This window comes from Phyllostomus discolor, chromosome 1 (assembly GCF_004126475.2).
Source record: "Phyllostomus discolor isolate MPI-MPIP mPhyDis1 chromosome 1, mPhyDis1.pri.v3, whole genome shotgun sequence".
Taxonomy (NCBI): Eukaryota; Metazoa; Chordata; class Mammalia; order Chiroptera; family Phyllostomidae; genus Phyllostomus; species Phyllostomus discolor.
The window spans coordinates 32,942,775-32,970,346 of record NC_040903.2 but is presented as its reverse complement, the minus strand read 5'-3'; the positions used below and the strand labels follow the sequence as shown (position 1 = coordinate 32,970,346).

Genomic DNA, 27,572 nt, shown 5'->3' with positions numbered 1-27,572 from the left:
AATTTAAAAATGATGACAGCCAACACAACAATTGCTGTCTGACGTGAATGCCCTAGCTTGAATCACAACAAATGGAAATTATCTCCTGGATGGCAGGCCTCCTGTAGTACAGGCTTCCCCTGCTAGATAAGTGCTCTAAGAACCCGTCTGTATCAGTGTACCAGCTGGCATTATTGTGAGAGGTTGTGAGAGGCTGCGTTCAGCTTTAGTGAATGTTTTTTGAAGACTCTTTCAACATATTTGCCCATTTCATGATGGTTAATTTAAGAGCGTACCTGCCCACACTGTGCTGAGTGTTCAAAGGTTTTTGACCAACAACGACGTGACACATGTATTCCACCCTTCCTATTGACCTGATCTCACCCTGAGATACTTTTTTTTGTTTCCCTGGATGAAAAATGTCCTCAAAGGGAAACGTTTTGCCATGTGGAAGAGATGAAACAAACAAAAAAACCTGACAAGAGCACTAAAAGGCATCAGAATTGATGAGTCAAAAACTGTTTTGAGCAGTGGAAAAAAATGTCTCAATAGATGTATTGCATGAAGTGGAGAGTGCTTTGAAAGTGACTCAAGTTTAAATATGTAAGAATAAATACACAATTTTCTATAAATAAATTCTAGGGTTGTTTTGGTCCTACCTCATAATAGTATCTTCTTGGTCACGTCATATGATAAAGTTGTATTTGATTGGTTAATTCTTGGTACCAGAAATCCTTAAATACAGTATAGGCACCTGATTTTTTTAAAAAAGGCACTTGGGAGCAAAAAGGATAGGTAATTATTATTTTTGTAAATTAAAATTATACCTATTTTTTGTCAGATTGACAATATACATATTTTTTGGTGTGCTGCAGAATTTTAGTAATTAGTTTATGTGTGCCATAAGATGAAAAAGGTGAAAAATCACTGCTATAAGCACATTGTTACAATTACAGTAGCTTTGTTTATTTTCTGCTGGTATCACTTCAGGAGGCAACATGATATATACAGTGGAATCAGACTGCCATAGTATGTGGGTGTAGATACCATGTGACCTTGGGCAAGTTATTTAATCTCTTTGTGCTCAGTTTCGAACCTACAAAATAAAGATAACTACTCTGTGGGTAAATAAAGTCTTACTTGTAAAGCATTTATAACAGTTTTATATATTATTGTTTGTTAAACATAGAACGTCCCATTTTTTTTAATTGAATGCAGTTTCTTTAGGAGTTTCTTAGGGATACTTTGTTTTGGTTTTGAGTTTTTCCTATACCTTGGATAATCTGATTCTTTTGGGGTTAGTTGATCTATTTATTTCGTTTTTTTCTAACTGCTGTTTTTTCCTTGACTGTTTGAGAATCATTATTTTTTGGTTTCTGTTATTGCTAAAGGAGTATCTTGGTTATTTTAGGTAGCTGCTTTGTATTTTCTTGTTGTAGAGGTGCATTTGTTTTCTAATTGCCATCTCTGATTGAAAAGACTAGTAATACCTTGGGTGTATATGGATCATCTTGTCTGCTGGCAAGTGCAGGGGTGTCCAACCTGTGGCCCAACACAAAATCATAAATTTACTTAAAACATGAGATTTTTTTTGTGTGATTATGTGTCACAGTGTATTTAATGTGTGGCCCAAGACAACTCTTCTTCCAGTGTGGTGCAGAGTCCCCAAAAGTTTGGACACCACTGGGAGTGTAAGAGCACAGAATATGTTGTTAGTTTGTTAGTCTTTCCAGTTGTCATATCGACATGAGCTCTGTATGTGGATACTAACATCCATGCCAGAAGACCCAGTTTCTTTCTGAGCAGTGTGTTGGCTTTCTTTAGAAAAGTGTGAGTTCTGGCCAAGATGGAGGCGTGGGTAGAAACCCTTCACTTCCTTGCACAACCAAAAGGAGGATAACAACCAATCTAAAATCAGTAAACAACCCAAAGTGCCAGAAAATTAAACTGCATGGAACTCTGACAACCACAGAATTAAAGAAACAGTCAAACAGAACAACCTGTAAGGCGGCAGATGGAGAGAAGCTGCGGTGAGGAGGCAGGCTGTGTGGGAGGGGCTGGCTTTGGCCAGGTAGCAGGCTGTGTGGGAGGGGCTGGCTTAAGGGGAAACTGAGACTCAGAGGTAGCTGGACCAGGGCGGTTGCTGTGGTGGGAGAAACTCCCAGTCTCACAGGAGACTAGTTTGTTGAAAAGTGTGCTAGAAGCCCTGGCTGGTGTAGCTCAGTGGATTGAGTGCAGGCTGCGAACCGAAGTGTCGCAGGTTTGATTCCCAGTCAGAATACATGCCTGGGTTGCAGGCCATCTCCTCCAGCAACCGCACATTGATGTTTCTCTCACTCTCTCTATCTCCCTACCTTCCCTCTCTAAAAATAAATAAATAAAATCTTAAAAAAAAAAAGAAAAAGAAAAGTGTGCTAGAGATGAGCAGGTGAGCTGCATTGTTCCCTCTCTGGCCCCTCCCCTACAGGAAGTGCCACAGTACAGCAAGGAGGTTTGCTCTGCCCTGGTGAATGCCAAAGGCCCTGCCCTTTACAGATTAATAGGGGCCCGAACAAAGAAATAGGGCCAAAATGAAAGAACGCAGCAAAACCTCAGAAAGAGAGCTAAGTGATGAGTATATAGCCAACCTATCTGATGGAGAATTTAAGGCCCTGGTAATCAAAATGCTCACAGAACTGACTGAGCTTGGTTGAAAAATGAAAGAACAAATGAAAGATACCCAAAATGAAATAAAGCAAAATATTCAGGGAACCAACAGTGACAGGAAGGAAACCAGGACTCAGAGCAACCATTTGGAATAAAAGGAAAAAGTAAACATCCATCCAGAAGAAAAGGAAGAAACAAGAATTCAGAAAAGTGAAGAGTGTCTTATAGACCTCTGGGACAAATTGAAATGTTCCAATATTCAAATTATAGGGGTGCCAGAAGGAGAAGAACAACAGCAAGAAATTGGAAACTTATTTGAACAAATAATGAAAGAAAACTTCCCCAGTCTGGCAAAGGAAATAGACTTTCAGGAAGCCCAGAGAGTTCCAAAGAAGTTGGACCCAAAGAGGAATACACCAAGGCACATAATCATTAAGTTACCCAAGATTAAAGACAAAGAGAATCTTAAAAAAGCAGCAAGAGGAGAGGAAAGAGTTATCTACAAAGGAATTCCCATAAGGCTATCAGCTGATTTCTCAAAAGAAATCTTGCAGGCAAGAAGGGGAAGTATCTGAAGTCACGAAAGGCAAGGCTCTACATCCAGGATCACTCTATCCAGCAAAGTTATCATTTAGGATGGAAGTGCAGATAAAGTGCTTCCCAGACAAAGTCAAGTTAAAGGAGTTCATCATCACCAAGCCATTCTTATATAAAACGTTAAAAGGATAGGAAGATCAAAAATATGAACAGTAAAATGACAACAAACTCACAGCTATCAACAAATGAACCTAAAAAGTAAAAGAAAGAAAAACAACGAAAACAAAAACTAAGCAAACAACTAGAACCGGAAGGGAATCAGAGAAATGGACATCACATGGAGGGTTTTCAGTGGGAGGAGGAGGGGAGTAATAGGGGGGAAAAGGCACAGGGAAGAAGCAGCATAATTGGTAGGTATTAAATAGATAGGGAGAGGTCAAAAATGGTATAGGAAACAGAAACTCAAAGAACTTATATGTACAGCCCATGGACATGAAATAAAGTGGGGATGCTGGAGGGTTGGGGGGTGCAGGGTGGAGGAAGGACATAAAGGGGGGAAAGTTGGAAAAACTAATAGCATAATCAATAAAATATACTTTAAAAAAAAGGGTTGCAGTTTTGGGCTTAGGGATAACACTGGGCCTTGCTTAGCCAGAGAAGGGGTGCAGAGAGGAACAGGTACCGCTTTTTTCTAGGTCGACTGTTTTCAGCCTCTTTATCTGCTCTGAGCCTAAAGTCTCAGGACAACTGACTCAGACCTCCACTGTATCCCTTTGTGAATTTGGGGCTGTGCTTTCCCTTAGTTTTGTTGAACCTATTAATGCCCTTGGAACAACTTACTGTTTTCTAAAATTTACTGTGTCATTTCATCTCTTCATAATGTCCCTCTCCATTCTTTTCATTTTTGGTAGATTTATTCCTTTTTTACATTTATGCTGTCTTAAATCAGTAGGTTTTCCAGAGGGAGAAAAGGCAAGTATGAGTGTTTGTCATCTTCTTCTCTTTCCTTCTCCAGCTTTTCTTTAAAAAAAAAAAAAAAGGAATGAAAGAAATTGACATTTCACCCCTAAATACTTCTATATGTTTCTTTAAAAAGTAATATTTGTATATAACCTCAATATCATTACCACATCTAAACAAATTAACAGCAGTTTCTTAATATCATATAATGTCTTTTTGTTGTTGGTCTGTTTGAATCAGGATTCAAATTAGGTACATACATTTCAATTGATTATGTTTCCAGTGCTTTTCTACTTCTTTTTAATCCTCACCTGAGGATATGTTTATTGATTTTTAGAGTGAGAGGAAGAGAGAAACGTCGGTCATTGCTTTCTGTTCATGCCCCAACTAGGGACTGAACCTGCAACTTAAGTATGTGGCCTGACCAGGAATTGAACCTACGATGTTTTGGTGTACTGGACGTTGCTCCAGCCAACTGAACCACCTGGCCAGAGCAAGTCCTTTTCTATTTAAGAGTACAATTTATTTGGAAGAGTAGTGACATCATTTTGTAGATCACCTTTGATAGAAAATGTTTGAGCAAGTCATTATTATAGTTTTGTTCTTAATTTCTTAAAGCCAAATTTTCCTCAAATAACACATGCTTTTGTAGGTTTTGTTGTTGTTGTTGTTAATTTTTATCCTCATCTGAGGACCTTTTTTTTTCCTCCAGTTCATTTAGAGAGGGGGGAAAGGAGAGAGAGAAACGTCAGTGTGAGAGAGAAGCAATTGGTTGCCTCCCTTTTGTGCCCTGACTGGGGACCATATGCACCCAGACCTGGGATCAAATCCCCAGCCCAGGTAGTAGTGCCCTGACCAGGAATCAAACCCTCAACCTTTTGGTTATGGGATGATGCTCCAACCAACTGAGCCACACCAGCCAGGGTGCATGCTTATGTTTTAATGGAATATTTAAAACATATACTATAGTATACAGAATAGAATAATGAACTTCCATTTACTCATCATGCTGCTATAAGAACTGTTAACTCAGGACCTGTCTTGTTTCATCTATACCCTTTCCCACTTATGCTCTCCTAATACTGTTTTGAAGCATATCCTCATGTCATTCACCTGTAAACATTATTTTTGAAACTAAAGGTTCTAAGTCTTTTTGAAATTTTGAATAATTGACAAGCCCCCCACCCCCTTTTTTCCTTGTTTTCTTCCTCCAAGTTGAAGGTCAGTTGTTCTGCAGAATGTTGAACATTTTTGATTTGTCTGATTGTTTCCTCCTGATATAATTTTACATATTCCTTTCCCATGTTAATGTGAACTGGAAGTTTGGTCAAAAGCATTGTTTCTGAAGCGTCCCCGCCCCAGATTGCTCCTTTAAAGAACGTTTTTAGACATGGTTTTCCTTATTTTCCTGTAAAATGTGTGCACAGATACAGCATTATTCTTTGGAGGGCAAGAAACTTTTAATTTACTCTTTTAAGTTTTTTTCACCTTTGGGTATTGACATTGCTGAGGTTAAGAATGTAAACTTAAGGTTTCATAGATTCCAGTTTGACTCTTTTTAAATAAAAATGTTTTATTTTAAATTTTTATTAATTGATTTGGGGGGGCTCTATTGATTTATTGTTCCACTCATTTATGCATTCATTGGTTGATTCTTGTATGTGCTCTGACCGGACACCAAACCTGCAACCTTGACATATCAGGACAATGCTGTAACCAACTGAGTTACAGGCCAGGACCTAACATTAAAAATGTTCTAATAAGAACATTTTTTAAGTAACATGATTTTCTTTATATTTTATTATATCATGGTGTATATAATATCTGGTTGTCTCACTTTTGGAGATGCTAAGATTAGTGCATTCAATTGGTGACAGTACGATCTATTGTGAAATTCACTATCACTTTTTCTCATAATGGTTTTAAAAACCATGTTGATTGTTGCTCACTTATTTATGTTATTTCTTTTGTTTTAATTAGCTGAAATTCTTTGAAAGACTAGCAGTTACTAACTAGGTCTCTTTGGCTACCTTGAAATACACTTTGAAATGACAGGCAAGAAAAATGCTTTATTAGTTCTTTTTTACTTATCAATTTCTTCTCTTTCCTCTCCCCCTTCTCCTTCCTGCACCCCTTCTCTTCCCCTTCCTCCTCCCTCTCCCTCATGGTACTTTTGCTTGAAGGTATGACTTGGATTTGGCAGAAGTAAGGCCTCTTTTCAACTTCTTGAAATCATAAAAAATACCTTTAAGTCACAGAAATAAGACAAAGGTGATTGATAGAATGTACTGTCTTTCTCATTTCTCTGATAATGGTTAAAATGCAGATCTTGAATTCTAAATAATTCTAGGTAAATTATGTAAGATGTCTGGCTATAGGCTTTTTACCTGGGTGAACTAAGTTGTAGCTTTCTTCAATATTTATTATCACTATTTTTATTGGATTTTCTCTCAGGTGAGGTTATTAATCAAAAGTTTGTATTATTCTTATCTCCTAAAGTTTTAACAATCCATTGGGGCCAAAATATCTTCTTTTTAATGTCAGGGATTATCTTTAACAAAAGTGTTTTGGACAGGGAAAGACAAGACCACCTTGGATGTATGTATGGTGATTCCATTAAAGGTTACCTCCCCCTCCCCACAATATCAATATTTCAAATGATTTCTTTGGTGTTGTGTTTCTGTGTCTCAGGGAAATTCATTGTAATAAGATTTCAGATGTGTGAGTGATATATCTTTCTCTTGTGAATGGGAAGAAGGAGGATTATAAAGTGTAGAAAAGGAGAGCGCAGTATGATGCTCTGACCTTGATATTAATTCTAGTAACTGGTTGGAAACTGGAAATTAAAACCATCAGATTCCCAGTGTAAAGACTGGTGGATTGAGGTAATTTTTTTTTATCACTTCAATTACTAGGTTATAGTCTTGAATCTTGCTGTGTGTTATTCATCCACTTACTTTCATAACTGTTAATCCCTTTAAGGCCCTTCATTATAGTGCATTGATTACTACAATTTCTCTGTGCTTTTGGGGTAAGGATTCTTTTCCATTCTTCCTTAGTATGTTCTTCAGTGGAACAATTTTTTATTCTTCCTCTTTGTCCACCTTTAACACACGATTTTTTTTTTTATTTGCAGTCATCTCCTCTAGGGTTTTGATTTTTTTCTGTTGCATCAAATTTTGTCTGTCTGTTGGTTCTTCATTCAAAAACCAGGATGTGTTGCAAAAATATAATTGCCACAGGGTATCAATCTTCATTATATTTCAGTGGCTGAATTCCACTAGGGTAGGAATTTGGTGTGTTTTCTTCAGCATTGGGTATGTAGAAACTGTTGTAGTGAGTGAATCAATAAGTAAGAAACAGATTTTCTCCAACTCTTAATAGAACCACTAGTTGAAAAAGTGATAACAAAATAAGTTGTAAAGTCTTTTATTTTTGTTAATTAGTTAAAATAGTGTTTTTCTGATAGAAAGAGAATTAAAATGCTTTCAATATTGTGGTAAGAGTTGTTAACATTTCTGATAATTTTTATTTTAATTATTAATAAAAATTAATGGTAATGTTTGGGCTGTTTCATAAAGTTACACTAGAAATACAGTGGTAATAAAAGCACCTGCCTTGTAGGGATGTTAAAAAGATTGAGTTAGTTAATACATGTAAAGCACTTAGAACAGGGCTTCACATATAGTCAAGTGCTTGGTAACTGTTAATTAGTCATTGAGAATGGTGCTGAGACTGATATTTATTTTTCCCTCATTCTGCTGGAGGGCCCCTAATGGTCAGTTGAGCAATTCATCCATCCCTAGGGAGGCTGGCTTTATTGCCCCAGGGCAGTCTTCCCTCTGGCCCTTGCAAAAGTCCCCTGAAAGGACTCCCCACAAGGATTTCCCTCAGCTTCCTTCTCAGAGCCTGGAGGCGAGGGGCCTGGGAAGAGCTTCAGAATGGCTAGTCTATTGTTGTCAAGTGGTAAGGGTTTTTTAAAATGAGCTCTGCTTTTCAGCCCTGTGTGAGACTATGTGATTTGAAGCAAATTCCTTCACCTCATACTTTCCTCTCTTGTCCATCTCATCTCAGGGATGGGTTCTTTCATTCCTTTTCTTACTCTGAGCAGCCACACCAGACTTTTTCTTACTTCCACTCCAACACCATATTCCTCTGGCCCATTGGACATGCTGTTCCCCTTGGCTGAAATATGTTCTTTCTGTCCCCTCCCCCTCACTTTTTGCCAGATACTACTCATGCTTGTATTAAATGCTTCTCCTTTAGGAGGCCTTCTCTAACCAATTTCCACCAGACTGGTTTGCATATCTGCCATGCTTTCTCTTCACATCATCATGATTCTTAAAGCCTTTCATCCCACTTGGAGTTGCCCTACGGACTGAGCTCTCTGAGTATGATGGGATGTGACATGTTCATTGCTACGTCCCCAATTCCTGGCACATAGAAGGCCCCAATTAATGTTGTATATTTAGATGGGGGAAAAACACTGTAGGTATTGTTACTTAGTATTTGGTTAACATTATTTCCACAGCTGCCTTTGTTTTATAGAATTTTTATTTTATTTTTTCCTGTAAAGCTGCTGAAACTCAGAAGCTGATTGTCTCAGTGTAAGATGCCTTTGGAAAATTCTGCATTCCTCTTAGATGGATCTTTAGAACTTGGTGAGTTTCACTAGATACCGTCAATCTTCATTTTGAGCTCAGAGGTATGCTGTCATTTTTTTCTTTTCTTTCTTTTTTTTTTTCATAATTATTGGGTATAGTGAGGTTTGAAATTCCTGGCAAGAAGCATAGGACAGAGTATTATAAAAATATTAGGTCATGATCTGTTACTTTCCTTGATAGCTTTTAATTATCTTTAGAATTTTCATTCTTAGGAAAAGTGAAAGGTTATTTATTGGTAAGAAAATTGATACCAGATGTAAATTATTTTCAGCAATTCCTGGAATTTTTCAAATTTACTGCCCCAAAGTAAGATTTATAATTTTTTGTCTTTTTTTCTGAGATAAGGAAAGGAAATTTACAAATCACTGAAAAGTAGAATAAGAATTATTTCCTGTCAGATTTTAGGTTTAGAGATAAAGAACCATTTGATTAAGGTGGAAAGGGCCAGTCACCTATTCACCTATTGCAGCTCCAGTTTACAAACAAGTCTTTTCTTTCTATCAGGGGTCTGCACAGACTACCAATTCAGCCTGTTGCCTGTTTTTATATGACTGTGAACCAAGAATTGTATTTATATTGTTAAGTGGTTGGGAAAAAAAATCATAAAAGAATACTACTTTGAGACATATGTAAATTATATGAAATTCGGATGTCAGTGTCAATGAATAAAGCTTTTATTGGAACACAGCCACTATCATTTTTTACATGTTGTGTATGGCTGTTTTCAAGCGATAGTGGCAGAGTTAAGTAGATGCATCATAGACCTTAGGGCCCAGAAAGCCAAAAATACTTACTATGTGATTTTTTCCAGAGTAAGTTAATTGACTTCTGCTCTGTGCAGTTGGAGAAGTATTTATAGATGGGGTGCTAAGGTGAAGAGATGAGTGGGTGGGAATTAGAGGGGGGTGAGAATCAGTACCAGCTCTCAGTGATTTGTTTGTACCGTTTTCGGTCCTGGGAAGTGTAACTAATATTATAATTACACTGACCTGTGTGGCTGTTTTACAGTAGAAAATAAGAGAAATTGATACATTTTTTAAAAATGAATGTGTATGTGGAGAAAAGTAAGCTCTTAGAAGATTATTTATACCTTTTGTATAATTCTTTTCTCTAATGTATGGAGATTACCTGTTATTTTTAAGTGAAAGTACTAATATATTACTTGGAAACTTGTTGGTGACTCACTCAATTTTGGGGATGAAGGTACACGGTCCCTTTTGGAGTCAAGGGGACCATGCCTCCCTTTTGGAGGCATGGAGGACAATCTTAAGGAGCTCTTCAGTGTAACAGACAGGTTAAGTCCTCTGTTAGGAGATAAAAGACCACAATTTTAGTCTCCTTTCTTGTTCCTCTAGAAGGCTTAATAGTTTTGAGACTTTGGAAACATTTATAACTCTGAGTCTTAGTTGCTTCATTTTCAAAATAGAAAAAAATAATAGCTGTCAAGATTTACCAAATTATAGTTTCCTAAGGGTAGGTACCATTCCTGTTTTTTTAACTGCTGGGTCCCCCTGTAGCTGACATAGGCATGGCACATAGTTGGCACATAGTCAGTGTTTGTTGACTGTGTTTGTAGATCTGTGGTGGTCCAATAACTATCTGTGCATGATCACATAATTCCAGTTTTCTTTTTCTTTTTTTAAGAAAAGATTTGATTATTGAGACTGGATGTTTTTGTTAGCCATAGGAGAGAATTTTATTGAAAACTGATTTTTCTCTGGATTCATTCTTTACAGACAGTCATTAGCTTATTGGCCAGATTTATTTGTCGAATTGATTATATGATGTATTGTTATTTTTTGAAATCTTAAGAGACTATTTGGATCACTAGTCCAAGAATTACCAATCTCAGAGAAACCTAGAAGCCTTCTTTCTCATTGTAAAGCTTTAAAATGTGTGTGTATATATATATATATATATATAGCCATTCATCTAAGTGTTATGAAACTTTTCTTAACTCTTCCACTAAACCTCTTGTTTAATGAAACTCCCCTATATAATTTGCTCAAGAACCCAACTTCTAAAATCTTATCTTTCATAATGCCTTGTAAAGATAGTACAATTTCAAAGGTGTTTAGCTGAAGAAAACTGTTCCAAATTAAAGGAATTTACGGCGCTATGACACCAAAATATAGTACATGTCTCTAGACTAGATTCTGTCCTAGAAGAGGAAGACAACCCTAAAGGACTTTTATTTACTAGGTTAAAAAAGTGGGAAAATAGACATTAAATAAAAATATTTTATAATTTTCTGAAGTTAGTAACTATGGTTATGTAAGAGAATGTCTTTGTTTTTAGGAAGTATACATTGAAGAATTTAGGGGTATTAAGAGCATGATATATACAACTTAATCTCAAATGGACCAGAAGATATGTTTATGATAAAGAAAATTATGCAAGTGTTAACAGTTGATGAATCTGGATAAAGTATATATAGGAGTTCTTTGAACTATTCTTATACTTTTCTGGAAACTTAATTATTTCCAAGTAAAAAAATGTAAAGAAACATCTTTAGTATTTACCAAAAAGCCCTGCACATGATGTCCAAATACTGTTGCTTTTAAATTACCATTTACTTCCACAAAAAATACACTTACAGTCCTTATTTTTATTTTTCCCAGTGCTCTCACATGTACTCTGTTTACATGGTGGTACCATTACTGAATGGTATTTTTTGATGGGTGGTTTATGATTAGCCATGTTGTCATCAAAGCAGGTGCTCTTTTCTGTGATAATTTACTGGATTTAATAAGTTTATGACAAAAGTATTTTCTAAAACATTTAGTTATTTTAGGGTAATGTGGAGATAAAATGAAATGGAACTTTGCAAATACAGAAACTGCTATGCAAAGATAAAATCTTCATAGTAACAGTATTCTTGCAGATTATCTCAGTTATTTTAATCATAAGATCATAGTTGAATACCAATTAGTGTAATTTAGAACTTTGAAAAATTTTTGGAATAGTCAATTAAATACATTTTCATCTATCCTGTACTTTTCTTTACTTCAACTTGTTTCATTAAAAATCTATTAGCCCCTGGCTGGCATAGCTCAGTGGATTGAGCACAGGCTGCGAACCAAAGTGTCGCAGGTTCGATTCCCAGTCAGGGTACATGCCTGGGTTGCAGGCCATGACCCCCAGCAACCGCACATTGATGTTCCTCTATCTCTCTCTTTCTCCCTCCCTTCCCTCTCTAGAAATAAGTAAATAAAATCTTAAAATTAAAAAAAAAATCTATTAGGTGTTTCCTTAGCTCCATAAATGTACTTTGTTCTTAAAAGCAGATCTGGTTTTATTTATTAAATTAAATATTTATTTTGAAGGAAATTCAAGAATAAGGATATAATACAGTATTTCTCAAAATTTTATTAATAATTGCATACATTCTGGGCATTTATTTTGTGCTAGGCACTTTACATTTAATAATTTGTTTTATTTCCATAACAACCTTATGATGACACCTTGCCTTAATTTCCTGCTTTCAGTTCCAGCTAAAGCCGACCTTGGGTGCTAGACCTCAGAAGCCTTGAGTTTTCTTGCCTCTTTTTGCCAGATACAAACTATGGGAGCTAGTGATCTGGAACCTATAGCAACATTGATCAGTTGTTTTTACATTAAGGAAATATGCTGTCTTAGAATTTTCTAGTTTGTGAATATGGGATAGATACTTCAAGTTGGGCTTTCCATTGCTTTCTCAGTGTGGAAAGGATCCACATACCAATACAATTCTTCAGTAATTATACTGAAAAAGAAAGAAATATGACTTTTAGTAATCCAACTAAAAGGCAGACTGATGTAGAAACCTATTTCTGTTAGAAACTTCAATTCCATCAACAAATAAAATGACAAAAAAAACATTTTAAAAATCAAGGGACTGATAAAATACTAACTTTAAAGAACTTTTTATATCAAATTAAAACATGCCATATTATGAAGTGCATAAATCCTGAGTGTTATTTTGATGAAATTTTATGAAGTCATCATTCTTTAACCGATACCAAGATCAAGATATAGGTCATTTTCATCAATCCAGGAGCCTCCTTCATGTCTCCTGACAGTCATCACACACTCCCCACAGGTAACTGTTATTCTGAGTTCATTCACTCTCCATTAGTATTGTCTATTTTTGCACTTCGTGTCTGCTGTATTTGATCATCTTGTTTAATAGTCATCCATGTTGATTCATATAATAATAGTTTTCCTTTTTCATTGCTTTGTAATAACATCATTTGTATGTATATACCACAATTTATTTCTCCCTTCTACTGTTGATGACCATTTGGATCATTTTCAGTTTGGGGCTATTATGAACCATGTTGCATAACATGTTGTTTATGTTTGCCATAAACATTCCTGCATGTCTTTTGGTGTACATATGTATGCATTTCTGTTGGCTAAATATCAAAGAGTGAGTGGCTGGATTAGGGTATTTGGCTGTTTAGCTTTAGTAGGTCCTCCTAGTTTTCCAAAAGGATTGAATCTCTTTACACTGCCACCAGCAGTGTGCAGGAGTTCTCGTTGACCTGCATCTTCACTAACACTTGAAATTATTAGTGTTTTTAAATATTAGCTCTTCTGCTGTATGTAGTAAAATTTATTGTGGCTTTAACTTATAATTCTTAGTTGATGTTTATATGCTTGCTGATCATTTGTATATCCTCTTGAAAAATGCTTGTTTTTTGTGTCATTTGCCCATTTTTCTATTGGAGTGTCTGTCTTACGAATTTAGGGAAGCTGTTTATTTATTTATAGAATAAATATTTTTGTTGGATTAGGTATTAAAGTTATCTCTTCTACTTAAAAGATGAGCATATCTAGATTAAGATAATTTTTTAATTTTAAAAATGTCCATTTTATCAAAGTATTCTTTTATGGTTAGTGATTTTTGTGTTTTAAGAAACCTTTTCCTATCCCAAAGCCAAGAATAGATTCCTATTTTTTTTTGTCTATAAAGTTAATTGTTTTAACTTTTACATTTAGGTTTATGCATGATATGTGGTAGGATTTGTGGTTCATTTTATTTTTCATATTGAAATCCATTTGGTCAAGCATGATTTATGGAAAAGACTATCCTTTCTCTGCTGTAATAGAGTAGATTCTCTGTTGTAATTCAGGTGACTCTTTATTTGTGGGTCAGTTCTTGGACTCGACTCTTTCATTGGTCTATATGTCCTTGTTCCAGTGCCGTACACTTTTAATTAGTGTAATTTTAAATCTTCCAGCTTTATTCTTCAAAATTGCTTTGGTTCTTTTTAGTACTTTAAATTTCAGTAAAGATTTTTTATTCAGCCTGTCAGTTTCCTAATAAATAAATAGCCAAACTCCTGCTTAATGTTAGCAAGTTTAATATTATTATTTCATTTTATTATTAACTAGTTTAATGCTGATTCTGTAGATCAGTTTGGATATATTGGACATGTTTTCATAGTGCAACTTTCAATACATTAACCATGGTATATGTCTTTATATATGTTTAGGTCTTTAAAAATTTTTCTTAGAAATGTTATTTTGTGTGTAGTTCTTATATATCTTATGTTAACTTTTAAAGGTTATGTTTTTAAAAAGTTTTTATAATTTATAGATCATACTGTAGTGCATGTAGATGAAAGGAAATAATAATTTTGGGGATTTGCTTTTAATAATACAAAGGAGAATTAAAAAGAATGGGGAAGGGGCAGAATAAATGAAATAAGATTAACCATGATTTAATAATTGTTGAAAATGGATGATGGGTGTATGGGTTAGTAATTTTATTATTCTTTTTTACTTTTGTGTACATTTGAAATTTTCCATAAAAATAGGTTTTAAAAAATATGACTACAGGAGGTTGAAATATACATTTATATAAGAATCCAAAAGTTCATAATAATAATTATTTTAAAAACCTCATAGACACCAGTTCATTCATCTGAAAATCATTGGTAAATGAAACAATCAACCATTATTCTTCTTTTTCTGTACTTTTAATGTAATTAAATAGTTAGGAGCAAAAGTTTACCATTATAGTAGAATCATAGCTAATAAGAAATGCTGGGAGAATGTTAGGATTAAAAACTCACCACAGCGTATCCTCTAATAAAATTACGAATCTAGATAATGATCTGTCAGTGAGTACTAAAGCCATTTGGTAAAAGTCTGTTGGGAAATGGACATAATAGAGTAAACCTCTATGACTGATTAGAACTAAAAACATACATGGTGACAGGAGGAGATTCGACTTTGGGTGGTTAATACACAATGCAATATGTACAGGTGATGTAATTGCACACTTCAAATCTATATAATTTATTGGCCAATGTCACCCCAATAAATTTAATAAAAACACTGTCAATAGGCTATAAAAACCAACTATCTAAAGACTATGGAAGTCAATAATGGAGAACAAATTGAGAAGGGAAGCCAGAACTTGAAGATAGTCTGTTTAATGGTGAGTGAACCTTTTTCTTTTCTATGTCCCAGCTTTGAGCGAATGGGCTAAATTGTAGAACTGTACAAGTGGATATAGGAGTTAGCAAAAGCTCCTAGAGAAACCCTTATTTCTAGCCACAGGGTAAGGAAAGGGGATCTTTTTCTTTCTTAAGTTTGCCTTGAGACCATCTCCACCTATAAAGAATGTTGCATTGCCATGGTGACACAGTTACTTAAAACTCAGAGAAAACCATTTCCTTGGCCAGAGAAATTGGGAACAACGCCCGTGGAGACAAGAGCATGCTGATGCTCAGAGACAAGAGAGCTGATGTGAGAGAATACTCCCTAATTGTGAGTATGAACCCACAGAAATCCCACCTCATACATGAGCTGCACATGCATAGAACAGACCTAAAGAAACACAGACTTATGAGAACTGGACTGTAATATAAACTACCATTCAAATCTCAGATTTGTCCCTGAATGATGCATGGCAGAGGACAAACCCAAATAACATAGCAAAGACTTTGAAAATCAAATAACATTGGGACTACTGCCCCATAGAAGGCTATCTAGTATATAATTCCAGCCTGAGCTTAACAACAACAACAACAAAATCAAATTCTTCAGATGTTAATGGAATCTAGAATTTTATAACATCATATTTAGAATATCTAGGATATAATCTAAAATTACTTGACAAAAGAAACAGGAAAATCAGACCATTTTCTATGGGAACAGGCAACAGATGTCAACCCTGAGATGTTCCAAATGATGGAATTAGCAGAAAAATTCTTTAAGTCAACTGTTATATTCATGTTCAATGAGATTAAAATGTGCACTCCTGAAATGAATGGAAAGGTAGCTCTCCTTTGAAAAATAGAAATGATATTAAAGAATCAAATGGAAATCTCAGAACTGGAAAATACAATAGAATATGAAATACAAGTTTACTGCATGGGCTCAGTAGCAGGCTTGAACATAGATCAGTAGAAATTTTAAACCCTGTGTCTTCTGTATCAAAGGTATATCTCTGTTCTGTAACACTTGTTAAAAGTCTAGGTTATACCCTCTGAAACCTACCCATAGGCCTTGTGGCTCTGAATTTTTGTGCCATTTACACATCCTCTTTTATTCGTAATTACTACTGTGTACTTGCATGCTGCAAAGAACATGTGTCTGTGCCATTTAAGGCCCAATTCCCCTTGATACTGCAGATCCAGATAGGGTCTTAACCTGCCATTTTTGCTAGACCTTGTCACTTCAGGTATGAATTAAGCAAATCATTCAGTGGGTTAAAAAATAATAGTCAATAAAGGGGTAAACATACACCCACAAATAATTGTTCATTTGAAAGCTTTGAAAATAAATAGGAATAGAGAGATAAGTAGAAATGGATAGTATATATATGTATCATATATTACAAAATCTTAAAATTTAAAGGTAATAAATATTAAATATAAATATAGATATACTGCTTATTTTGGTGAAGAGGAAATGCTTTATGGTTGTTTTCTGAATAATCTGTGGTTCAGGATGAATCTAAACTTGAACTAGTTTTCAGTTGGTTATGAACTTGTTTGGCCTATTTGGCTGCACAAAAGCAACCTGGCAGTTTACCCAAGTTTTAATAGGTCAGAACAATTGTCATATTATGAAGTGATTATACTGCAAGAATTTAGAGGAATACTTGAGGCTTTAAAATAATTGATATATTTTTAGTTATCTGGTGACCTCATTGATGAAGTTATATAAGATGTCAAAAGTTGTTATATTTATATATATTAGTTATAAATTACTAAATATCTCATGAGCTATCCTGAGCGTAGTATTTTTATAATACTTCTTAATAATCAGATTTCTTAACAGGTCCCTAGGGATTTATGTACTAGTGAGATTCTGTACTTCTTTTAGGGTAAGGTAATTCATATTCATTCTACCTTCACTTTTTTTTCTAGAGAACTATCTCAGAAATTTATGTACACTTGTCTTTTTAAAAAAGACTACTCTATAACCAGCCCTCTCACCCATTGTCCATGTCCATGGGCCCTTCATACTTGTTCTTTCTTTATGAAAGTGGGGGATGGGGTGGGTAGAGGAGGGTGAAGGGGAAAAAATGGGACAACTGTAAATAGCATAAACTATAAAATATTAACAAAATAAAATAGACTTTCACAAAGGCTGTGATTTAATTCATCTTGTTTGGATATCTGTTTGACACTTAGAAGTTATACCTTTTTTACATATTCTGTAGCACATTAAATAGTTGTCGAAAAGAAAAAGTATGCTTTTAAAATCATGTGGATATTAAATTAAACAAACTTTCTATCATTCAGGAAAACATCAATAGAGCCTGTTGCTGCCATATAGCAATAACTTTAGACTTCAGTTGCATTTGAATTCATACATCTGGAATTATTTATCCATATTTTTTAAAGATTTTATTTATTCATTTTCTGAGCAAAGGGAGGGGAAGGAGAAAGAGAGGGAGAGAAACATCAGTGTGTGGTTGCTTTTCTTATATCCCCTAATAGGGAACTGGCCCAAAACCCAAGCATGTTCCCTGACTGGGAATCAAACCAGTGACCCTTTGGTTCTCAGGCTGGCACTCAGTCCACTGAGTCAGTTGTCTTGAAGAAACATGAAAGGAAAAAATAGTTCAGAAGTTAAAAACATACTGGCACGGCAATCTTTGATGTTTCACCTTCCCCAAAAGGTATTTTGTCTTTGCCAAGGAGAGACTTCTTGGGTCATTATGGTAGGCAGGATAATGGCCCTTCAAAGCAGTGTACATGCTAATTTCCAGAACCTGTAACTGTATTATGTTGTATTCCGAAGATGAATTCATATTGCTAATCAGTTGATCTTAAAATGGGAAAATTACTTTGGATTATCTGAGTGGGCCCAATGTAATCACAAGGGTCTTTGTAAGGGAAGTGGGAGACAGAAGATATGGCAACTTGAGAAGGAGTTGGCCTGCTGCTGGCTTTGAAGATGAAGAGGGTCACCTCTAGAAGCTTGAAAGGGCAAGGAAACAGATCTTCTGCTGGAGTTGCCATAAAGGAATGCAGCTTTGCAGACGCCTTGAGTTTAGCCCAGTGAGACCAGTGTTGGACTCTGACCTATGGAACGGGGAAATGATAAATTTGTGTTGTTTATTCCATTAAGTTGGTGGTAATTTGTTATACCAGCCATAGGGGTCTAATACACAATATCTCTGTTTAGTTTGTTACGAACAATATGAATTTAACATATTGATTAACTGAATCCTTATGTGACAATGTGATTTCCTGAGAACAATTTAAGTTTACTGTTTTAAGAAGTCATTAATGTTGATAATATGTTTGGCACTGATGGGCAGACCTTTGTTTACCCAGAGGTCTTTATTTTCTACTTCACGGGAATAGTGACAAGTACAAGTTTACTGTGGCTGCAGAACAGAGTGTGTATGTACAGTGAGGGTGGAATGAGAGATGAAGCTGGAAAAATGGAATGAAGCTAGAAAGCAAAATTGACAAAACAAATAATTTTCAGAAGCCTTAGTTTTCCCCCTTCACACATTCTTCAATATTTGTATTATTTGTGCCTATGTTAGTAAATGCTATAGTTGGGATGATAAGTTTTTATCAGCACGACTTCAGCTGTATTAGAAATGTAAGTGACCATTGCATTTTGCTGTGAAATTGCTTATCTATATTATAAACATACAAAGGACTCAGTGACAAAAAGGAATAGTAGTTTTCAGACAGACATGAAAAAAAATTAAGCATCTCTAAAGGATGATGAGCAACCTGACAGACTGTCACTATCTCTGATACTCCCTGTCTCAGATCAACTCACCTTGCTCCTTTGTGGCTTTTATGGGTTAAGAAGCTGTGAAGGCCCAGCAAAATTAGGAGGCTAGGACAGGTTTTTTTTTTTTTTTTTTAAAGACATAAATAAATTAGAGCTGTATTGCCAGTTTAAAAAAGTACTTGTGTTTTTCTTTTTTGTGGCATTGAATCAAGCTGATTACATGCTATTATTAGTTTGAGGTATAGAGGGGTAAGGTGCTTAGAACTGAGATGGGGAGATGTGTGATTATTGGTAATGGTGAGTTCTAGAGTAACTCCAGGGCAATGAGTGGGAGATAGGATGGAGCACAGGGTTGTTGGAGGAGAGAAGGTCAAAGGAACTGACTGGCAAGGATGTTGGGAGTATCATTTATGTAGATACTAAAATCCAAAAACAATGACAAAAGTGGTGTTAGAATAACAGCCCTTAGGGAAGGAGTGGGCTTGTTCTGGGGGTTTTATGAATGGTTACAACAAGAAGAGGATGATAGTTGACATAGTCTGGAGGCATGAGAGTTAAAGTTTCAATGTGCATTGAAACTGTTTCATGCACATTTTAGGGAGGGGAGAAAGAATAATTCAGAAATGATAATGAAGAACAAGGAAGTCCACCTCCCACCATGGCCTGCTCATATGGGACCTAGCAGAGAAAAATAGCCATCATTTGAAAGGATGAACTAGAGCAGAACTAGAGGAGAGTAAGATTTCCATTTGTGCAGGGAAGGTGAAGAGAGTATGTAGCAACACTATTGAAGAAATAGGATATTTTGCTAATGATATACCATGAGTTCCAGAGGGCACAGTTAAAGGATTTTGGGAAAGGAAGGAAACAGAGGTTAATATAAGGATATACAGAGTATATAGGAACAAGAGTCCATGTGATGGGAAATGACCCTGGGAGTCTTGGGCCTCTCCTGGTGACTGATACAAAAGGAAAGTTGGGCATACAGGAATTAGTCTTGATGGTTTTCTAGGCAGATTATTGTAAATATTGAAGGAGAGAGGGTATGGGAAAGGCAGTTTTATTAAGAGTCGCCAGAGATTTTGGACCTGTATAAAGTTTCTGTTGCTGCCACACCAATTATCACAGACTTAATTGATTAAAACAGCACAAATTTATTATCTTAGAGTTCTGCAGCCCAGAAGTTCTACATGGGTGTCATTGGCTAACATTAGGGTGTCAGCAGAGCTGCATTCTTTTTTGGAGGTTTCAGGGGAGAATCTGTTTCTTTGTGTTTTCAAGCTTTGAGAGACTGCCTGTATTTCTTGACTTGTGGCCACTGTCTTCCACTTTCAAAACCCGCAGTCTTTCTGACCCTCCTGTCTCATAGCTCTCCTGACCACAGCCAGGAAAAGTCCTCAGGTGATTACATTGGACCACCCAGACAATCAAGATCTTTAACCTTAGTCACATTTACAAAGCCCCTTTTTGCCATGTAAGGTAACACATTGCCAGGTTTCAGGGATAATGATCCTTTTAGTGGGGCCATTATTCTGCTTACCACAGGTTCCTTTCTGCTGATGCTAGTGTAGAGACCTGGTTCGGGGTGTAGTTCACTCTGAGTCTCAGGCTTGGGCTGTGTCTGAACCTTCAGATCTTCTGTAGGGTTCACTTGAGCCTGGAGACAGGCTCAGGCCTCAATCTCATTTCTGGTAAAGGAATGAGGTGCTTGTGTGTTTGGTGGACCAGATCAGTGCAGTACACGATTGGGAGCTCAGACGTTACTTGAAGGAATACGTAAGTTGAGTCATTGTAATAGTCCTGTGTGCCAGTAAGAGAACTGTATTAATTTTTTAGTTTTCATTTATTGAATGAAGCTTCAAAAATACCTCATATCTAGAAATTTGACAGTCTATAGTTCTAGTACCATTTGATGTTTGTCTTGAGCCGGGGTCTTCTCCGGTTCTAAGAGGTCTGTTCCACAAGACTTTGGGATGGGTGTGTTTCTTCTGTCATTTAAAAATTTAAGTTGGTTTTAAAAACTGCTATGGAGTCAGGAATGATTTTCATTTTTCTAATATTTTTACATTCATTGTAGAGGTAGGCTAATGTTCCTATTCAGTATTGAATTGATAACTACTGTTTAATTTCATCTTTAATCATATATTAAATAATTAATTTTAAAAGGATTTGGGTCTTCACAAGTTAAAATTGTTCTCAGAAATAATTACCTTTTTAGCTATAATACACTCAGTAACAAATTAGAATTTCATAAATGGTGATAAACATAGTTAAGGATTATTGCTTAGATTTTGTGTTATTTCAGTCCATTCAATTTCAGTACTGTTTTTAAATAACGCTAATAGATCTAACAGTCCCAGAAAGATCTGTGATATCAGATTTAACCTAAATTCGAAAGTAGGTCAGTGGGTCAACAGGTTATTAGGTTAGAGAAAGATTAATTGTAGTTTCAGTTTTTTAAAACCCAGGCTTTGGAGTTAACCATTTTAATAATAACTTTAAAATTATTATTAAATGAAATGAAAAGTTTTCTTCTTTATGTTATGTGAATACTACATAAGAAAAAAATCTGGTACTAATGTGTTAGAACAGTAACATGTTACTTGTTATTCATGTTTTGTTCTCTGGAACAGATAAGCATGTATTTTATGTTCCTTATGTACATATAGCCAGGGCTCTTTTATTAAACAGTTAAAAGGAAAGGAAGAAAAAAGTCAGCACTTAAGTTTTTCTGATTATAGAAATAATGCATGTTCATGGAAGTAACTTTAGAAAGTACTAAAGAAAAAGTATTTTAAAAATCCATAAAGTAATTACTCAGGAATAACCACAGTTGATACTTTAGGCATATTTGGATTTATTTTTGATGCTACTGTTACTGCTATTAGATGCTTAATTTTTTCCTAGGCTTATTATTTTAAATAATAATGCAATAAATATAAAACTTTGGGTACATCTCTGTTTCTCAAAGTGAAATTACTGGGTCAGAGGACATAATTATTTTCAAGGTTTGACACATGTCACCAAATTGCTGTCAGTGAAAGAACATTGCTAATTGAAATTGACAGGCTCCTGAAGTTCTTTCCACACCAAAAATTTTAATTTAGTAAAATTCACCCATATTTTTCTTCTTGAAGATGAAAATAAAAATTAAAGTAGACACACACACAAACATACACACACCCAAAATGGGGCGATGGGGGGAAGAAGCAAGTATGAGGCAGTATAATCTGATTAGTCAATTCCTTACTAAATATTATGTAAATAGGGCCATCAGTCTCTGTGGGGTCATGATCTTTTCTGTGTAATCTGATACAGAGACTTTGATGAAAGTAATTCATATACATTTATTAGAATTCTTAAAGCTATCATTTGATTAAAGTTTTATTTTTATCAGAATTCCTGAGTGCTTTCTTTATTACAAGGAATGTGTGTTTGAAACTACTGAGGACTACTTCATAGGAAACCTATTAAATATAAATAGTAAATATATGTCAGTCCCTGAGCAGTTGTTATTTTTGGATCATGTCATTAGTCTGTATCATGGGTCTGTTATAGAAAGGCCTAAGAAATTCTTCGGTGTTAACCAATTCCTTCAAATTATTAAGTGCCTATAAATCAATAAGTCTCCTTAAACATGTAAGAGAGGGGAAAATGCAGGGCAAACTGCTGCCACCGAGAGTGGAGAGTCAGAGAGGCAAATACAAGGAGTCACAGCTTCCCAGAACAGAGTGACTCACCAGCTGAAACCACCTCTGCAACTGTGCTGGATAGGACAGATTGCCGGAGGCTCACTGTGGACAACTTGAACAGTTAAACACTCCAGGGGGACCTGGTCATAAAGGGGTCTGTGCAGTACTGGGAGATTTATTTCCTGGAATTCAAGCAGATTCCCACAGTAAGTATTAGAGAAAAATCTGCTCTTGTTTCCAGCAGGGGGAGGAAGAAAGGAGCTCTATTCTCTCAACAAGGCCTGTGGCTCAGAGGGAACTGTTGTAGTTAACCAGGGCCTAAAGGTTTGGGTATTATTAGAGTCTAAATGACCTGGGGGAAGGGAAATACCCAGTCCCTTTAGCATTCTTGTGGAAAAAGGAAAATATCCAACTCTAGCCCTCTTACTATTCTATCTCACCTAAGGAGGGAGAAAAAAAACTGAAAATCACTTGTGAAGTTCATAGTCTAGAAGCATAGGCTCACTAAAAAACTGGACCTAATGATAAGACTAATACAGTGCTTCCCCTGCCCCCACACCTCAGCACTGTATTACTAAAGGCTTCTTTACAGCAGTTCCTTTTACTCAGTTCATCATGCCCAAGCCATATTAAAAGGCAGAAAACACACTTTGAAGAGAGAGCAAGCAGTGGAACCAGACGTGGCAAGGATGTTGGAATTATCAGAGCAGTAAAACATTATGATTAATATGCTAAGGGCTCTCTAATGGATGAAGTAGACACATGCCAGACAGATGGGCAATGTAAGCACAGAGATAGAAATCCTAAGAAACAACCAAAAATAAATTTTAGAGTTAAAAATAACAGAAATGAAGAATGACTTTGATGGGCTTTCTAGTAGTAGAGTGGACACAGCTGAGGAAAGAATCTCTGAGCTAGAGGATACCTCAGTGATATCCTCAAAAACTAAAAAGCAAAGAGAACAAAGACTGAAAAAATATGGAATATCCAAGGCTGACAGGACAGCTATGAAAGGTGTAACATACATGTAATGGGAATACCAGAAGGAGAAGTAAGAGTAAGTAGCAAAAGAAATATTTGAAACAATAATGATTGAGAATTTCTCCAAATTAATACAGACATTAAACCACAGTTCCAGGAAGCTCAAGAGTTCACCTATCAGGATAAATGCCTGTCCCAACCCCCCACCCCAAATGACACCTAGGCATATCATTTTCAAGCTATAAAAAATCAAAAGAAAAAATCCTGAAAGAAGCCAGAGTAAAAAAATACACCTTACCTATAGTGGAAGCTCTATATCTATTGAATAGCCACTCCCTATTTCTCCCTCTCTCAAGGCCCTGGCAATCATCATTCTACTTTCTGTATGAATTCGACTTCTTTAGTTACTTCATGTAAGTGGAATTGTGTTATTTGTCCTTCTGTAACTGGTTTATTTTACTTAGCATAGTGTCTCAAGTTTCATGCACATTGTCACATATGACAGAATCTCCTCTTGTAAGGCTGCATATATTCCATTGTGTGTTTATACCACATTTTCTTTAACCATTCAATCCATGGATGGACTTCAAGGTTTTTTCTACCCCTTGGCCACTTAGGAATATGCAGTAATGAACATGAAAGCACAATGATCTCTTTAGGTTCCTATTCTCAGTTCTTTTGGATAAATAACCAGGAGTGGGATTGGTAGATTATATGGTATTTCTATTTTTAGTTTTTTGAGAAAACTTTATATTGTTTTCCATAGTGGCTGTACCATTTTACCGTCCCACCAACAGTGGACAAGGCTGTGATTTCTTCGTATCATTGCCAGTACCTTTTAATCTTTGTTTTTTTGTTTTTATAATGGCCATCATAACAAATATGGGACAATATCATAGTTTTGATTGACATTTCTCTAATGATATGTGATGTTGAGAATCTTTTCACATACCTTTTGGCCATGTATTTGTCTCCTTAGAATAAATGTCTATTTAAGTCCTTTGCTCACTTTTTTAAATCAGGTTTTTTTCTGTCAAGTTGTAGGAGTTCCTAATATATTTTGGATATTTACTCATTAGCAGATAAATGATTTGCAGATATTTTCTGCCATTTAGTAGGTTGCTTTTTCATTTTGTTTATTTTCTTTGCTGTGCAGTTTTAGTTTGATGTATGCCCACTTGTCAATTTTTGAGGGTAAGGGAGAGAGAGATAGGGAGAGACACATTGATATGAGAGAGAAACATTGGTTGATTGCCTCTAATTCATACCCTGCCCTGGGACCAAGACCACTCTTGTACATGTTCTGACAGGGGACTGAACCCACAGCCTCTGCATGTGCTTCACCTTGATTTCATTCACCTTGATACGACTTTTATTGTGACCTAATATGTGATCTAGAGATCTCTACACCTGGAGAATATTTCATGTGTACTGGAGAAGAATGTATTCTGCTATGGCATGGAATATTCTGTATATGTCCATTAAGTCCATGCAGCCTTTAATGTTCAAGCCACCTGTTTCCTTATTGATCTTTTGTCTGGATGTTCTATCCATTATTGAAACTGGGGTATTAAAATCTATTATTGTGTTGTAGTCTGTTTCTTTGTTCAGTTGGTCAGTGTTTGCTTTAAATATTTTTGTGCTCTGATGTGGGGTTTATATATATTTATAGTTACATATTTCTGATTAATTGACCTTTAATTATTATATAGTGCTTTTTTGTTTGTTTCTTGTGACAGTTTTTGACTTAAAGTCTAGTCTTATGTGTGTATAGCCACTTCTGTTCTCTTTTAGTTACCATTTCTTTGAACTACCTTTTTCTAGTTTTTTACTTTCAGCCTCTGTGTGTCCTTAAATCTAGAATTGAGTCTCTTCTGGATTGTATATAGATAGATTTTTTTTTTTAAATACCAAAGTAGCTACTGTATGTCTTTTGATTGGTAAGTTCAATTCCTTCACGTTTAAAGTAATTACAGATAGGGAAGGACTTACTGTTGTCACTGTGTACCTTATTTTTGCTTTGCAGGGTTTTTTTTTTTTTTTTGTCATTTTTTTTCTCTCTCATTGTCTTTTATGTTTCATTGATTTTTTAAAAATAGTGACATGCTTTGATTCCTTTTTCATTTCCTTTTGTGTATCAACAGGTGGGTTTTTGTTTTTTGTGTGTGTGTTTACCATGGGTCTTACATAAAACATCTTACAGTTGTAACAATCCCTTTTACACTCATAACAATCTAACTTCAGTAACTGCTCTTTTCCTTCCCTACACACACTTTGTTATCAGTGTCACAAATTACATATTTTATGTTGTGCATCCATAAAATATTTTTGTAGTTATAGTTATTTTTATACTTTCATCTTTTGACTTCTGTGCTAAAATTTGAAAGCAATTGTTTTAGTTTATTTTTTTATTTTTAAATTTTTTCTTTTTTAGAAATAATTTGTAGAGTTTAGCATTTGTTATATACATTTTATGACAAAGTTCTAATTTTATTATATTTCAAATTTTAAAACCTTTCCATGATAAATTTATACATAAGTTGATTAAATCTAACCAATATTTTCTTTATTATTTAAACAGAATTTTGAGACTGATGGTCAGCCATATAGAAGAATACATTGAACCTATAGTTTTCTGAAGAATCAGTTCAAAAGATCCCCAAAATACAAAAGGTAAAATGATAGGATTGTATCTTGGAATGCACTGTGCAATGACATTTTTTCAGAAAAGTATATTTTAAAAATTTATAAATTGTCTTGACACAACAATTTGAAGAAAGTTTTACTTAAATTTTTTTCTTGCATTAATTTATCCTACAATATTTATTGTGTTAGCTATGTTCAGATACTATTCAGGATACTGTGTTGATCAAGACAGAAATTGTTTCTACTGTTAGGATTGCAATTTAAAGAGAGGGAGGACAAATAAATACCAAATGAAAAAATTTGTGGTTCTATGCAGAGAATTAAAGTGAATTAATAGAAACTTGTGATAGAGACTAGTGACTGCTTTCATTAGGTAGGTAGAGAAGCCCTAAATGAATAAAAATGTGTCAGTTGAGATCTGAATGGCAGGAATGTGCCAACCATGTGAAGATCTGAAAGAGGTCCCCTCCCTTTGGTTACTATAGGAGGAGGCAGTGAAACTAAAATGACCATGGAATGCCTGAGGAACTGAAAGAGCAAATGTGGCTGGAGTATAGGAAGTGGGAAAAGACTACATGGAGTTCAAGTAGGAGAAGGAAATGGGAGAGGGGCAGAGTTGCAGAAGAAAGGCAAGAAGAGTTCTGTTTTGTTATATGATATTTTAGACACCTGTAAAATCTGTTGTAATATCAAAAAAGTTGAATATGTGACCCTGAAATTGAGAATCAGTTCTGGGGGTCTGGAATTCAGAATTAAGTGGCATAGAGAGTTACTTAGAGTCATATGTCTAGATGAAATTATTGAGGAATTATGATTGAGAAGGATTTAGCTCTGGGACTTGCCAGTGTTAATCAGGAGAGAGCAGCAGCCGGGGACATGGGTGGAAGAGCAAGAGAGTGTTCTGTCATAGAAGCCAGGAAAAGTGTTTAATAAATGCAGAAGTGGTCAGCTGTATCCCATGCTACTAAGATGTCAAAAAGGAGTAAAGCAGCCATTAGATTTGGTAACATGAATATCATTGATAACTCTAATATAAGTGAAAAGTCTCAGAATGTGTGAGGATGAAAGCCTAAATAAAATAGATGAAGAGAGAGGGAGAAACTTTCTGTTCAAGGTGGCAAACAATACAATTAAATTCCATTTCCTCTTAAAATTTCACTAAAGCTTAAGTAAAAGGATTTTTATAGAATACAACTTCACGAGAGCAGAGAATGGGAGAGGAAACAACTGCAATGCAATTTTAGAACCTGAAGAGCTAAAG

General features: G+C 35.4%; 1 protein-coding gene across 12 annotated transcripts in view; it reads left to right on the top strand.

Moving 5' to 3' along the window:
* CLOCK (clock circadian regulator) overlaps window positions 1-27,572 on the top strand; it is a 117,529-nt gene that overhangs the window by 22,930 nt on the left and 67,027 nt on the right. For 5 of the 12 annotated variants that reach the window (XM_036020721.1, XM_036020756.1, XM_028508134.2 and 2 more), the window contains exons 3-4: window positions 8,699-8,783; window positions 26,247-26,338. The gene's annotated coding sequence lies outside the window, so the exon portion shown is untranslated. Of the gene's footprint in view, window positions 1-8,698; window positions 8,828-26,246; window positions 26,339-27,572 lie in introns of all 12 variants that reach the window. The other 7 variants (XM_036020733.1, XM_036020752.1, XM_036020724.1 and 4 more) reach the window with 3 other exon arrangements.